Below are 16150 nucleotides of genomic sequence, written 5' to 3'. Positions count from 1 at the left end.
AGACATGCTTTTTTCTCTGTGTTTTTCATTGTAATTAACAGCCATACTGAAAAATCATGGATTTATTTTATTTTGTTCATGGCTTTTAATGCTTTCATTTGCTACAGACTAAACTTGATTGAAATGGGTATGGCAAAATGCAAGACACAGTTATCAAAACCAAACAAAATGTTTTTTGTTCTTAAATATGGCCTGACCCTAACCCATTGCCACGCGAGCTTCACCACTCTTTTATTTTTGGATGCCCATAACTCCCTGGCAAAAAGAATGTTCTGTTGTGTTATCTTCTAAATGCATCGCTGCTTCTTTTGTGCTCTATTACATCACAAAAATGTTCCACCGAGCTTTTGAAAAAAAAAAAAAAAAAAATCCAAAATGGCTCTAGTTCAGCAAATAAGTGACACAATCATAAATAGTGTGTCAACATGAGAGCTACTTTGTTGGAGATTCACAACAATTATCTAAAGATGTTTAAGCAACAATTACAAACATCAGAAAGTGTTTTGAATCTTCAGAGCAGCAATTAAAGGATCAGTTGTGTATGGGAACATTCTTAAGCAAGTATATCCAAGCAGTGCTCATTAACTTGTATCAACTGTGTCTTTTTGTATTTTAAATGTTTAAAATAATCATTACAATTACATTTGTTTCATTATATTGTCATGGATACATATTTAGGGGTGTTGAATATGCTAAACAAATTTATACTACAATTCTTCTCAGAGCATAGAACACAATCGTATTTTATCATAATTCTCTATATTCTATATTCTATACAAGCATTTCTGCTTTTGAAAGTTCACATTTCATTGTAACTGGTCAAATACTTCTGTCACTCAAACATCACATGATGGAGGCTGACCAATAGGAGGAGTGGGTGGTATTTGGTTCATTGTAACCCACAATATCGATCCAAAACAACTTCATAATAAAAATTGGTCTATTGACTTGATAAAAAATGCAGGACTGTCAAGCCTCACCTCTTCATATTTATATTTCACCATAATAGTTTTGAAAATTGTCGACAAAACCTTTTTGAACCCTACAAGTCTTAATTTTTCAAATAATCACAACAGAATACAGAGCAGTGGGTGGAGATAGGGGGCAGGTGAAAATAGATTTTTTTCCTTAGCACTCAAGCCTCAAATGCTGGACAAGGACTCAATCAAAACACAATGTTGAGTAAGCTAATTATGAGACGGGGTTGAGTTTGCATAAGATGTCACTTTTAATAGTTTAACAACAATTTTAATCGTAATTGCCGAGAGTGACTCAATACTATTATAATATTGCGATATAATTTTACTGGTTGTTACCATGGTGTATATTGTGTTGCTATATGTATCTGGACACACCTGTCATCGTCCCGCAGTGCAGATCTGGGATTCATAGACTGCCCTCGTGTTTATTTGCCTTGACACATCTGCTCAAACAGGCCTGTATGAGGAGATCAGATAGTGTTTGTTGATAATGACTTTGGCCGGAGCTGCCTCAGAGTTGAGTTTCCTCCCTCCCGTCGCTCTGAGGGCCGCTGTACCACAACAGCTCCCACATGACGGCTTTGACCGGTCCCAAACAAGAGCGCCCCCTGTGGCTCTGCACACCGCGGGGCACACATGCTATAGGTGGGAGTTCACTGGCTCTGAGGAATGGTCTGTTTGAGATATAGGTTGTGTATGAACGGCTCCAGTCACAGAAACTATTTGTGAAACTATGCTAAAATATTTTGGTGAAGAGAGAACATTCAACCAAGAAAACTATATTACAATTGTTTTGCTGTTTCCTTGTCATGTGTTTGTTGATATCAGCTAATCACAGTCTCTAAGCCAATAACCTCACAAGTTATTCATGTGGATGCATTCTCCATCTAGAGTCTACTGCTTATATCTGTTTCATTTCTGCTTCCAAAGCTGCAGAACCATCAGCCTCCTCAGTCTGTCAACCTCTTCTTAACCAAAATACAAGTTTACATTTAAAAGGCAGTCTATAGTTTGACCATCACGTTGGAAACCTATAGTTTAAGCTGGTGTTCAGGGATGTGGGTAGTTTACTCATCTGCTCTGACAATGAGAGGAAGCAGGCCGCGCCAAGGCAGGAAGGACAGCACATCACTGCTTCCTTTGCGCTGTTCCCCTGTACTGGTCTTCTACAGTGTCCCAGTGGAAAGACACAAGAGCAAACACACATAGAGGTGGGGCCCTCATCATGCCTCACAGTTCACACACTCATGGCACTCACAGAACAAAACAATTTGCCAATTTCTATAAAGCACACGTCCAACACTTTCCTCTCCTAACAAGTGTAAGCATCCCACAGGGTTAGGAAAACATCAGTGATTCAAGTTTATACAGCAGACATCCTACGGGAAAGTTGATGGCTCAGATTCCCACAATCATACTGCCGTGTGTCCTTGAACAAAACTCACCTTGCTAGATTTGTTACTATAATAATGATACAGGTATACTAAGTCATAAATAAATTACAATAGCAGGTTGAACTTTTGGCTGAGCTGACTGACCCTGATGCCCTCCCCAGTCTCCTGTTGACCCACATCTGTTATGAAAGGCCCTGAGGTGGAGGCTGTTCTCACCAGTATTACCTCTGAACATTTCTCAGAAGGACAAATATTCCTCTTTGTGGGAGCTGTGTTTGACTTTAATCTCCTGTAACCTCCAGTGTGTCCTGCTGGCAGCGGGCCAGCCTCTCTTTCCCACACCACAGCAGCAGCGGCAGTATACAGGGTCACAAAGCCTGTCCATGGGGCCAAACAAACACACCTGTAAAGACATACCTTTATATATGACATAGCATTATAAATGACATACACTGACATACCTTTTTAACTGGCATACTGTTATAACTGACATACCTTTTACGACAGACATACCTTTATAACAGACATACTGGTACCTTTATACTAGACATATTGTACCATTTTCCTTCTGTTCTTTAACTGTGCGGTGCAAGACTGGAATTTCCCCACTGTGGGACTAATAAAGGCATATCTTATCTTATCTTATCTTTATAACAGTCAAACCTTTAAACTGACATACCTTTATAACAGACCATAGACTGTATATATAAATGAACATAGCTTACCTGTTAGTTGCGGCGTTCCAAACAAGAAGTGAGTATGGGCGCACTTGCAGATCCATTGACTCTGGCTCCAGTTCACATTCAGAAATGGTCACCCCTCTCACTGTAATTGCTGCTGCTTTTTATTTCTCTATTTTGTCCGTGATTCAAGATATGAATATTAATAACAGGAAAAATCAGGCGCCTTCTTTCCCTGAGGTCCCTCCCGCTAGCGTTAACAACAGGTTTGATTGACAGTATTGGTAAACAGGCGGGAATGGACGCTACTTTCAACACCCTCACTCCTGATTGGCTCTTTGGTTGCTATGATACTTGCAGTTGGAATTCCAAAAATGAGACTCGGTTCCAAATTCGCCCCTACAGCCGCTAACCTCGATGAGCGTCATTTGACTGGAGCCGACACTATGGGTGACATTACACTCAGTTAGTCCACTTCTTTATACAGTCTATGTAACTGACATAACTTTATAACTATACCTGTATAACTGACATAATGTTATAACTGACGTTCCTTTATCTGTAATCTTGACACATGGACTCATCAAGCTCCATCCACTTGTAAGAGAATAACTCACTCAGTTACCACATTTGACACAGGTGCATGAACCCCACTTATGGTTAATACCAATTAACATCATTCTGCAACACCTGATTCACCACTTCATCACTCATTTATCAAAGCACTGTGAACATGAGCATGGCCTTGGTGCTTTTTTAACTTTATTTCTGGGGTTCATTGAGTTCAAACAAAAGTGTTGAACAAAAATATTAGTGATGGAACCGGTTTCATCATAAAACAGTCTGGCTTTTCATTTTTGACAGCTCAGATTACACAAAATAAATTATGACTTCTAACACTAAATTATCTAATCACCAAGTGCTCATTTATTCATGGTGAACATTTGTAACATTTATATTGAATTAAATGTAATAAACACAATCTTAACACACATGTCTCAGACAGTTGGACAGTTGGTCACACTTTTCATTGGAATTTTGCCATCACTTCCTGGTAAGTGACTGCACTGACCGTATTTTGATATTGGTAGCATGGACTTACCACATACTTATCGCTGTGACAAGGGCTTACTGAATATTTATATCACAGCAATAACGGTTGACCACAATTTATACTTTGTGGTTAATTTGGAAAAGAGTGGTGACACTTTCTACAACAGACAGACAGAAAAAAGCATAACCCAGTAAAAAGTAGTTAGTAGGCTAAAAATAATGACAGTGAAAAGAATAAGACACTGCTGCTCCAGAGTTTGTGTCTCACACCTTTATGATTGTAGGAGCTGAGTGAGTCCCAAAGATTGTGCTGACAGCCAAAGCCTCATGCCACAATAGCATGGACATTCCTACTGGCCACGCACCAGCAAATATGGAATGCAATTAGCACGTATTAGAGAGATAGTGTGCAGAGGCCTTGTCAGGAGCAGAGCACAGTTATCAGATAATCACAGCACTGCAGACAGGTGGAACAGTCAGACAGCTGCTTCTACAGTGAAACAGATGTGTTTTTCCTAACATCACACCTTGAGGTTATTTCACCCACATTTAACTAACTATGTAGCTTTTCTGTCTGATTGATTTTATGGAGCTGTTATTGCTTTGACTGGAAATATGGCATTAACTTATCTATCTCCATATATAAACTGGTGCCAGAACAAATTACAGGTCAGATCTGTGGAGAGGTGAACCCTTTCACAATAATAATGTATTTATTTATTTATTTTTAGCTATAAAACACTTGTGCTTGAATAAATGCAAGATTTATACAACTTTAATGCCATACTGTGGAATATTACAGGCAAAACAATAACATTTCCATGGAGCACTACCAGAAATATAGCATAGTGCACCTTTACAGGGTCCAATACATACTCAAAAACCATCATATTTTATAATGTTGACATTTTGAAGAACAGTCCCATCAGTACAGACAGTTATTGTGTCCTTAGGCTAAACACTCATATTGCCCCCTTGATTTGTGTACACTAGTGTGTGAATGTGTGTATGGGTGAACTTATAAAAGTAGGACTATTTATCATTCACTTTATTACCACTAGTACTACTACTATTACTAACCCATTATCCATATTTCTTCTGCTTAGACTTTTCAGTTCTTGGTATTTAATGCTGGGTACCATGACACTTGGTTAGTATTAACTGAACACTTGACTTGCTTGTCCTCACATGCCCTTAGCTGCTGAATGTTTCACTGGGATCATTCTGTGTTATTATGGGATGCACTATAACACAGAATTAAATGCTGATGGTGAAAGGGTGAAGTGAGCTGCAGGAGGAGTTAGGAGACTGTTAAGTGCCTATTCTTTTCTTGTTTCATTCATGCTGCGTTCAGGGGCTGCTCATAAAGTCCGCCAGTTTAGTTCTGATTGCCCTTCTCCCTCCTTGTTAATTGAAAACAGCTTTTCACTCTTTTTCAAATACATGTGGACAAGTATATCAGAGACTATACTATACTTTGCTATAACTACACCCTATGACCTTCTGCATTTGATATTGCTTGTGCTTTAAATTGTGCTTTAAATTTCTTATCTATAGAATATTTAACCCCCACTCTTGGAGTTGTATAAAACACTGGTGTAAGCTCACCTTGTTTAGACTCTACTGCCTTTAACCCAACTGTGTTGCTGTAACACAGTTGGGTTAAAGGCAGTAACCGCCCCTCATGGCTCCTCCCGTGGACCCACCACCTGCGGGAGGAGCCATGAGGGGCGGGTGCGGAGAGATCCGGGTAGCAGTCGAAGGCGGGGACCTCGATGACCGGATCTCCGGACATGGAGACTAGCTCTGGGGACATGGAATGTCACCTCGCTGGGGGGGAAGGAGCCTGAGCTTGTGCGGGAGGTTGAGCGTTACCGGCTAGATATAGTCGGCCTCACCTCCACGCACAGCCTGGGCTCTGGAACCCAACTTCTTGAGAGGGGTTGGACTCTCCATTTCTCTGGCGTTGCCCGCGGGGAGCGGCGGCGAGCTGGTGTGGGCTTGCTCATTGCCCCACAGCTCAGCCGCTGCGTGTTGGGGTTCACTCCGGTGAACGAGAGGGTCGCGTCCCTGCGCCTTCGGGTCGGGGACAGGTCTCTCACTACGGGCCAAACAGCAGTGCAGAGTACCCGGCCTTCTTGGAGTCCCTGGGAGGGGTACTAGACAGTGCACCAACCGGGGACTCCGTTGTTCTCCTGGGGGACTTCAACGCCCATGTGGGTAACGACAGTGACACTTGGAGGGGCGTGATTGGGAGGAACGGCCTCCCCGATCTGAACCCGAGCGGTGTTTTGTTATTGGACTTCTGTGCTAGTCACAGCTTGTCCATAACAAACACCATGTTCGAGCACAAGGGTGTCCATCGGTGCACGTGGCACCAGGACACTCTAGGTCGGAGGTCGATGATCGACTTTGTTGTCGTGTCATCTGACCTCCGACCGCGTGTCTTGGACACTCGGGTGAAGAGAGGGGCTGAGCTGTCAACTGATCACCACCTGGTGGTGAGTTGGATCCGCTGGCGGAGGAGGAAGCCGGACAGACCTGGCAGACCCAAGCGCTTTGTGAGGGTCTGCTGGGAACGTCTGGCGGAGCCCTCTGTCAGGGGGGTCTTCAACTCCCACCTCCGGGAGAGCTTCTCCCTGATTCCGGGGGAGGTTGGAGACATGGACTCCGAGTGGGCCATGTTCTCCACCTCTATTGTCGATGCGGCTGCTCGTAGCTGTGGTCGTAAGGTCTGTGGTGCTTGTCGCGGCGGCAATCCCCGAACCCGGTGGTGGACACCGGAAGTAAGGGATGCCGTCAAGCTGAAGAAGGAGTCCTATCGAGCCTTGTTGGCTCGTGGGACTCCTGAGGCAGCTGATGAGTACCGGCGGGCCAAGCGTGCCGCGGCTCGGGCAGTCACAGAGGCAAAAACTCGGGGTTGGGAGGAGTTCGGGGAGGCCATGGAGGAGGACTATCGGACGGCCTCAAAGAGATTCTGGCAAACTGTCCGACGCCTCAGGAGGGGAAAGCAGTGCTTCACCAACACTGTTTACAGTGCGGGTGGAGAGCTGCTGACCTCGACTGGGGATGTTGTCGGGCGGTGGAAGGAATGCTTTGGGGATCTCCTCAATCCCACTGTCACGTCTTCCGAGGAGGAAGCAGAAACTGGGGACCCAGAGGCGGACTCGTCCATCACCCTGGCTGAAGTCACTGAGGTGGTTGGCAAGCTCCTCGGTGGCAAGGCTCCGGGGGTGGACGAGATCCGCCCTGAGTACCTCAAGTCTCTGGATGTTGTGGGACTGTCTTGGCTGACACGTCTCTGCAACATCGCGTAGCGGTTGGGGACAGTACCTGTGGAATGGCAGACCGGGGTGGTGGTCCCTCTGTATAAGAAGGGGGACCGGAGGGTGTGTTCCAATTACAGGGGAATCACACTCCTCAGCCTTCCCGGTAAGGTCTATTCCAGGGTGCTGGAGAGGAGAATCCGACCGATAGTCGAACCTCGGATTCAGGAGGAGCAGTGTGGTTTTCGTCCTGGTCGTGGAACACTGGACCAGCTCTATACTCTCCATCGGGTCCTCGAGGGCTCATGGGAGCATGCCCAACCAGTCCACATGTGTTTTGTGGATCTGGAGAAGGCATTCGACCGTGTCCCTCATGGTGTCCTTTGGGGGGTGCTCTGGGAGTATGGGGTCCGGGGCTCTTTGCTAAGGGCTGTCCGGTCCCTGTATGACCGGAGCAGGAGCTGTGTTCGCATTGCCGGCAGTAAGTCAGACCTGTTCCCGGTGCATGTTGGACTCCGCCAGGGCTGCCCTTTGTCACCGGTTCTGTTCATTATATTTATGGACAGAATTTCTAGGCGCAGCCAGGGACCTGCAGCAGGCACTGGGGCGGTTTGCAGCCGAGTGTGAAGCGGCTGGGATGAGAATCAGCTCCTCCAAATCCGAGGCCATGGTTCTCGACCGGAAAAAGGTGGTTTGCTCTCTCCGGGTGGGTGGTGAGTCTCTGCCCCAAGTGGAGGAGTTCAAGTATCTCGGGGTCTTGTTCACGAGTGAGGGAAGGATGGAGCGTGAGATTGACAGGCGGATCGGTGCAGCGTCTGCAGTGATGCGGTCGCTGTATCGGTCCGTTGTGGTAAAGAAGGAGCTGAGCCGGAAGGCGAAGCTCTCGATTTACCGGTCAATCTACGTTCCTACCCTCACCTATGGTCATGAGCTTTGGGTAATGACCGAAAGGACAAGATCGCGGATACAAGCGGCTGAAATGGGCTTCCTCCGCAGAGTGGCCGGGCGCACCCTTAGGGATAGGGTGAGGAGCTCGGTCACACGGGAGGAGCTCGGAGTAGAGCCGCTGCTCCTACACGTTGAGAGGAACCAGCTGAGGTGGCTCGGGCATCTGCTCAGGATGCCTCCTGGACGCCTCCCTAGGGAGGTGTTCTGGGCATGTCCCACCGGGAGGAGGCCCCGGGGAAGACCCAGGACACGCTGGAGGGACTATGTCTCTCGGCTGGCCTGGGAACGCCTTGGGGTCCCACCGGAGGAGCTGGAGGACGTGTCCGGGGTGAGGGAAGTCTGGGAGTCCCTGCTTAGACTGCTGCCCCCGCGACCCGGCCCCGGATAAGCGGAAGAAAATGGATGGATGGATGGATGGTGTTGCTGTAACTGACAATAAAGTTCTACAGAACAATCCCTGTGCCTCTGTCCCTGTTCTTCATGCAACTGAACCGAAACCAACAGATTCTACAGACAAAACAAAAATGTGTTTTTTGAAATGCTTATACAGGAGTCTTGATTTATTTTCTGGTGTTCATGGATAGATAAGTTTAATGCTATACTGTAGAATATTCTAAGCAAATCAGTAACAAATGGAGACAAGCAGAGAAAAGTTACATAGTGCAGCTTTCATTTCAATATTCCTGTCATTGTAAAAATCTAAAGGTTAAATTTTCTGGAACCACAATTGGACTCCTCAACGAAGATGACCATTCAGAAAGCAAATAGTATTAAACTGTGACCACAAATGAAGTGATGGAATGTATCAAAGTAAAAGTTATGAAGTACTGTTCTTAAGTATACATTTTGGGTATATACAAATATGCAGTGTTTTATTAAAAATAACTCATTGTGTGTTTGTTGTCATTATAAGCATATAAAACAAGTATTATATTGTACTACAACCTTCAGAGCCAACACTGAGTATAAACAAAAACATGCTGTAAATCATATAATTGTGGTATCAGTAAAATCATTTTTGTTGTTGAACTTTTTATATTTCAGGAAGGGCCAACTTTTTTCTTTTTTTATTTGTGCATATAATAATAATTACATACAGCCAACACAAATGACATGGGCACTTGCTGTTGCTTACAAATTAAAAGCTGATCTGGAACATGTTAATATTTAGATTTATTCATGCATTACATTCCAACTAAATAAACATAAACACTTCCCTTCACCTTGAAACTAGCAAGTGTCCCTATACGTTTTTAAACTTCATCACCTACTCTGTATTCTTTCGGATCATTACTGCAATTAAAATATATTCAAACACCAAAGCATATATCTGTTAGAGTCATGTTGACGACGGGCATGCTTTAAATGTAACAGCATTGAAAATCAGATGCAAATCAATACTAAAACTAATCAGTTGAGCAAGAAAAATCACATTCTATATCCTCCTGAGACCTGGTGTCCTCATCTGTGGACAACACATTTTGGATTGTTTAGGCCACAGTGCAAATTTTTAGAAGAACAGCAACAAGAGAATGTTCAATTTTGAATATTTCTAAGAGTTTAGAATATTTTTTTTTGGTTTATTTTAATTATATTTTTTATTTAATAATTTTATTTTTATTTATTTTTATTATTATTATTATTATTTTTTATTTTATTTTATACTTACTTATTTTTTTATTATTTTATTTGATTAAAGCTCGGGTCTCAGGAGGTTAAAAGATAAGATTTAGAGTTTTTTTTAAAGAAACAAACGTGAACAAGAAGGAAAGAAGAAACAAGTGCAGTTTCCTCTGATTCAGCGTGTGGGGAGTTGTATTTTTTATGCGCTTAACTTATTTTTGACATATTTATCTGCCACACGTAGAAGGTCCGTGAAAATAAAACCTACATTATTCCAGTCCGTGGTGTAAAAAAGGTTGGGGACCTATACTGGTAATTATAAAACTGAAAAGCTCACATAGATTTTTCACAAAACGTAGAAAGACGAGTGTTTTTTACTCGATGTGGCTTTTCTTTTTTGTTTCTGACATGGAGGGTAGAAATGTGAGCAGCCAATCAAGAGGATCTCAGTGTCATGTGACAAAGAAAAGCCTCTTCAGTCCAGATAAAAAAAACAGAAAAACATGTGTCACCTGCTGGTCACAATGGAGATTAGGGTTAGAGTTTAAGATGGCATCCACGAGGTTGGTTAGGTTCCCGCCGTGTCATTTTATGTGGCCCGTGAGAAGATAAATGAAAAGGCAGGACTGTCATTTTAAAATAAGTCTGTGCTGCTTTAATGTTTGCACTGACAATAAACTCATGAGAAATATTTGCAAATAATCATCACAAAATGTTCACCAAGAGGAAAATTGTCGGCGTGGAAGGAAGTTTGGAGGAAGAAAGGTGAAGTTTGTGCTTTGAGGAGAAAAACTTGTATGTTTTTTGTGTTTTGATGCGCGGTCGGTACAATCTACGTCGACATTTTGACCCCAAACACGGAGCTAAGTGTGAAAAAGTTAGAAAAACAACAAATTGTCCAATAAAAGACCGTATTTGTGAGCAGGTGTGTCCCGACCAGACACACACTTTTAAAAATGTCAGTTTATCACAGAAACCGTCATTTAACCAATTAAAAAGTAACTACAATTATTTCATTTTTTCAATAATTTATTTCATTCATTAAAACAAAACAAATCAATTATTTTACATGACATTGATTTACATTTAGTGACATTTCTCCCGCCGCACAGTCACATCTGGCCCTTGACGGCGGCCATTTTGCTGATGCGGCCCTCGGTCTCGGGGTGACTCCACCTGCACTCTGGAGCGGGTTGAGTGCGGCGTGAACTCGATGTGAACGCGGTGTGAACGTGGCGTCGGACCAGAGCTGCTGTTTGACATGTTTGTCTGAGGAGGCAGTTTGGATCACCTTAATATCAGCGACAGTCTCCTCCTGCCTCTGTCTCTACACTGTAAACTGGTGCTAATATTCAAGGTGCCATTGGCCTTGGGGTCGGTGCCCATCCCCCCAGTCCGTCTGCTAACGGGCTGGTGGGATGGAAATATGACGTCATGTTCACATCACCACTCGTTAGGTCGATGTAAAAGAGCATTTGCTTTGAGAGCGGTCTGCTTGGGCCAGTGCTAACCAATTCTGGACCACAGTAAATGACCAGTCTGGGTGGAGTCGCTCCGAGACCTCCTCCTGCGCCCTTGAACTCTGGAGCAGAGTGAGCGTGGTTGGTGCCCATCCCGCCAGTACGTCTGTTAACGCGCTGGAGGGATAGATGTGCGTGCATATTGACGGGGCTATCTCCCTCCCCCCCCCCCCCCACCCACCCAAATTGCACCCTTGTGTCGAGAAGAAAGTTCCTACTCCGCAGTAGCACAGGAGAAACAGTTGACACGTTTCAACCAGGAGAAGATCCGCTGGAAGTAGTTTTTCCTTTTCTTTGGTGAGCCGGTGGAACCTGGTGTGGGCTGTTCTGTGGACATCGGAGCCACCCTGTTCTTCCATCTTGGTTTCTTTTTCTCTTTAGGTCTGGGACATTGCTCGTTGTCCTCCTCCTGTGAAATTCGGTTTTCAAATGCGAAGATGATGGGCCACGGTGTAAACACCTTTTCTTTCTGATTTGGAGTTTCTGTCTTCTCCACAATGTCTGGGGTCGCCTTCATCTTACTCTGCAGACTGTCACTCTGCTGCTCATCTTCCTCCACAGCCTGTGTACTTCTAGATGACTCTTCCTCCATAGCCTGTGTACTTCTAGATGACTCTTCTTCCACAGCCTGTGTACTTCCAGATGATTCTTCCTCCTCAGCCTGTGTACTTCCAGCTGGTCTGACCACGATCACCTTTGTTTTAGGTTCTCTCTCTGCCATTGGGATCACCAGATGCTCTGTACTCTTTCTCAGTTGGTCATCATCAATGAAGGGTACAGTGTTTTCCGGTGTGGCCGGCTTCACCAAGATGACCACAGGTTCCTTCGTGGATGTTTTCTGGATGGAGTCAACCTGCTTCTTCTGTACAGGTTGTTCCATCCTTCTCTCCATAGAAGTAAAATGATATTCTAGGATCTGAGCAGGAGTGATCCTCTGAGTCCCATCCATATTGAGCATGGCCTTCACCAGGTTAATGCATTTAACCAGCTCATTGTCTTGATAATACTTGGTCATAGAATTGTGGCACTCAATTAGTTCTTCCAGAGATCCAAAGTCGTCCGTAGAATAATTTTTGATGGTACCCGGAGACAGGCGACGACTCTCTTCAAACTGAGATGTGGTCATTAACACCCAACTGTCTCCATTTGGTATGAAAAACTCACGGGTATCAATTCCCTCATTGAGAACATTGTCAGGAGGTTGACCGAAAACTTTGATCATACTTTTCAGAGTCTGAAATTCTGTTTGGTTGGGAAACAGATCAGTCCCAATAATCATCTTGACTAGCATGTTGCCCAGAGACCAGACGTCTATGGCCTGGTTGAACGGGAGTCCGAGGATTATTTCTGGAGCCCTGCAGTTGACCGGTTGAACCTTCATGCCTGGTAGTGCCTTCTTCGTCCACAAACATGGGCCAAAATCAGCCAGTTTGATCCTGATTGGCTCGTTTCTACACACCCAGATACTTTCCAACGTAACACGAGTGTGAATTACGCCTTTGGGCCTCAGAGCCTGTAAAGCTGTGGCCGTCTGTTGGACAATGGCCTGGATGTCGCTTAATGGTAGAGGGTAGTGTCTTTCCATGTACCCCACCAAGCTCATGTTCAGCTTCTCCAACACAAGAACCTCCCCGCGGCTGGTTTGCAACGTGTCAATAAATCGGACAATATTCTTTTCATCCATTTTATATGCTACAATTTCCCGCAGCACTTGAACCTCCCGCTCAGTCCTATTGTTGGGACATGGCAAGTTGATCGTCACAATTTCTCCGGTGTCCAGTTGCCTACATTTGTATAACTGACCAAACTTTCCAACCCCCAGCATTTCGGTCACCGTGTAACCTTCAGGGAGAATGTGTTTGATCATCTGCTTGTTGCACTCATTGTCATCTTTCTTGTCCACGCATCGTTCCGTTGTGCTGCTCTCAGGTGGCTTCCATTTAGCACAGATAAACGGATGTTGGAGGATTTCTGATGGTGTAATTCTTTTATCTGGATCAATTTCCAGCATCCTACCAAGCAGCAATATGGCTGCTTCTAGCTCTCTGTCCTCCTCCAGGCTTGACAACTTCTTCTCGACCTCCGTTAGATGGCGAAGTGACATGAAGTCTTCGGTGTAGTACTTACACGACTTGTGTCCGTATTTTTTCAGCATTTGAGAGTCAGTCCTCAGTCTCCAAGATTGGCCGATACGCTTAAAGTATTTTAGTGTGTGAAGCCCTCGGTCGAGGACTCTGGATGGTGCGCCGAAGAGTTTCACTATCACTTTCAACGTTTCATATTCCGTGAAGTTAGGGAATAAGTGAAAGTTAAGTATCAAAAAGGCTCCCAGGATTCCCAGGTTCCACATATCCACAGCCTCGTTCAAAGGCAAACCCAGAATGACTTCAGGAGCTCTGTACCACGCACGTTGGACGGTGGATCCTTGTTTGGCCTTGGATGTGCGTATGGCCAAACCAAAGTCTATGAGTTTGACACATAAAGGCTTCTGGGTCGAGACCATCACATTGTCCAATTTAATGTCTCTGTGGATTATGGACAAGTCCCTCAGCGCCTCCAAAGCTATGGCCATCTGTTCGGTAATGGCTCGTGTATCCGAGAGGGGAAATGGCCGATGAGTGTCATAATATTCCCGGAGGCTGATGTCCAGCATTTCAAAGACCATTCCTTTCCCAACAGGAGTGTTGATTGTCTCGAGAAACTTCACAATGTTCCTCTGGTCCATCCCTTTTTCCATCATCTCACGCAGGAAAGAGATCTCCCCCTCGTTGTTCTGCTTGTATAAGGGCATTTTAACTGCCACAACTTCCCCAGTGTCTTTCTTTTGACACTTTACAACTTGACTGAAGTGTCCTTTGAATACATAATTAATCAGGGTATAATTTTCCAGCATTTCCTTGTCAACCTCCTCAACCTCCTCAACCATCTCAAAGCCCGGGAAGGGTAAATTTAACATCATTGTGGCTGCGTAAGCTCAAAACAAAAATAGCTGCTTTTGAGTTGTTTTTTCGTCGTTCTGTTTCTCTAACGTAAACTGCGTCTGTCGTCTGCAGTGTCCAGGCACAAAATGAGCTGTTCAAAGCTTTGACATCCACTACTACTTCTTTGTGGACGTGACTTGATGATGTCACAAAGCACGTCATTCCGGAACTCGCCACATTCATGTTGCCACGAGCAACAGAGGTTTGTTATTTTTTAAAATAATGTGCAGTTTTGCAGTGTTCCTTTTGTCCTCAGAGGTCTGATTTTTAGCTCAACATCGTGTACATGACGCCTGGAACGCCCCGCGAACGTGAAATTTCTACTGGAAAAGTCGGAGAACATTTCAAAGACCGAGACCTTGGCCAAAATGTGACGTTATGTCTGAGTTTTCTGTGATGACAAGAAATGACACTGTCTTGTGGGAAACAGAATATATTTGTATATTGTTCACACATCCCATCCATTTTCTTTGGTTTATTCCGGGTCACGGGGGCAGCAGGGACTCCCAGACGTCCCTCACCCCAAAGATGTCACGTCTTTCCCCATGTTCCACAGTTTGGCAATAAACTTCCTGTAGTATGTGATGTTTAGTTTATTGAGTGTTTTTATTGCTCAAAAATACCTCATTCTTGTGCATTCTTACAGTGAGTGGGGTCACCTCTCCACAGCTCCGAACTGTAACTTGGCCAAATAGCGCCGCTTCTTTGTCTCCATGGAGATGCACCATGTTTAGTGCGATACGTTGGGACATTCTAGGCAAGCAGTTACATCAAGACAAACAGGTGGTGTACCATCCTGGTGAAAATGACACACCTCTTGTACTTCTTAACCCTCTGATGCATCAATTATAAAAGCCTTGGTCAACATTTTTTTTCTGAAGTGTTTTTATTCTTCTCAGGACATGAAACAACATCGTGAACTGTCTGAAAAAATGAATGAACTTGTGTTCTATTGTAAATATATGAACACATGTTTCTTTTTATGCTTTGAAAAAAACATTTCAACAATTTTTGGGGAAATTTCAACACAGTTTAGGCCTGAATAAGAAAACAAACAACCAGAGGAAATTTACTTGCAGTTACACCGACTGACCACTGAATTGACCTCAATGGAGTGTGGCAGCAGAGAGCACTCTAGAGGCTCCACCATATAAACCAATGCATTAAAGAAAAATGTATGTTTGAGTCGCTGTCGAATGCAGTGACCGCTGTGCACCAGAGGGTTAACTTATTTCCATCTTCAAATTGTTTATACTAATTATCTCAAAGGTCATGTATTACACCAGTGGTCCCCAATCACCGGGCCGGGGACCGATACCGGCCCGTTACGCATTTGCTACCGGGCTGCACAAAAACAGTAAATAATTTATCAGCGACGTGACTTTCACCCGTCCCTCATGACGCGATAATAAACTCGTCCATAGACATATAATGAAAATCCTGAGAGGAAATTGCCACAGAAATCTGTCTGATGTAGTGATAAGTTTATTATCTGCTCTTGTCTCCGCGACGACGTATCACGTTTAACACATCAGACACGACGTACAAAAGTAGAGCCACGAGAGAGTGAAAATGAGACAAAACAAAAGTCTTTGGAGAGATTTTTAACTAAAGGGGAAAAGGACAAACTGAGGAGCCAGAAGAGGAGCCTACGACCTCCAAGAAAAAGAAAGATCAATTTAACAGACAACACCAGGAGTCCTTC

The sequence above is a fragment of the Periophthalmus magnuspinnatus genome, chromosome 24, assembly GCF_009829125.3.
Source record: "Periophthalmus magnuspinnatus isolate fPerMag1 chromosome 24, fPerMag1.2.pri, whole genome shotgun sequence".
In the NCBI taxonomy this organism is placed as follows: domain Eukaryota; kingdom Metazoa; phylum Chordata; class Actinopteri; order Gobiiformes; family Gobiidae; genus Periophthalmus; species Periophthalmus magnuspinnatus.
The sequence above is the reverse complement of the archived record's forward strand: the minus strand, read 5'-3'. Positions refer to the sequence as shown.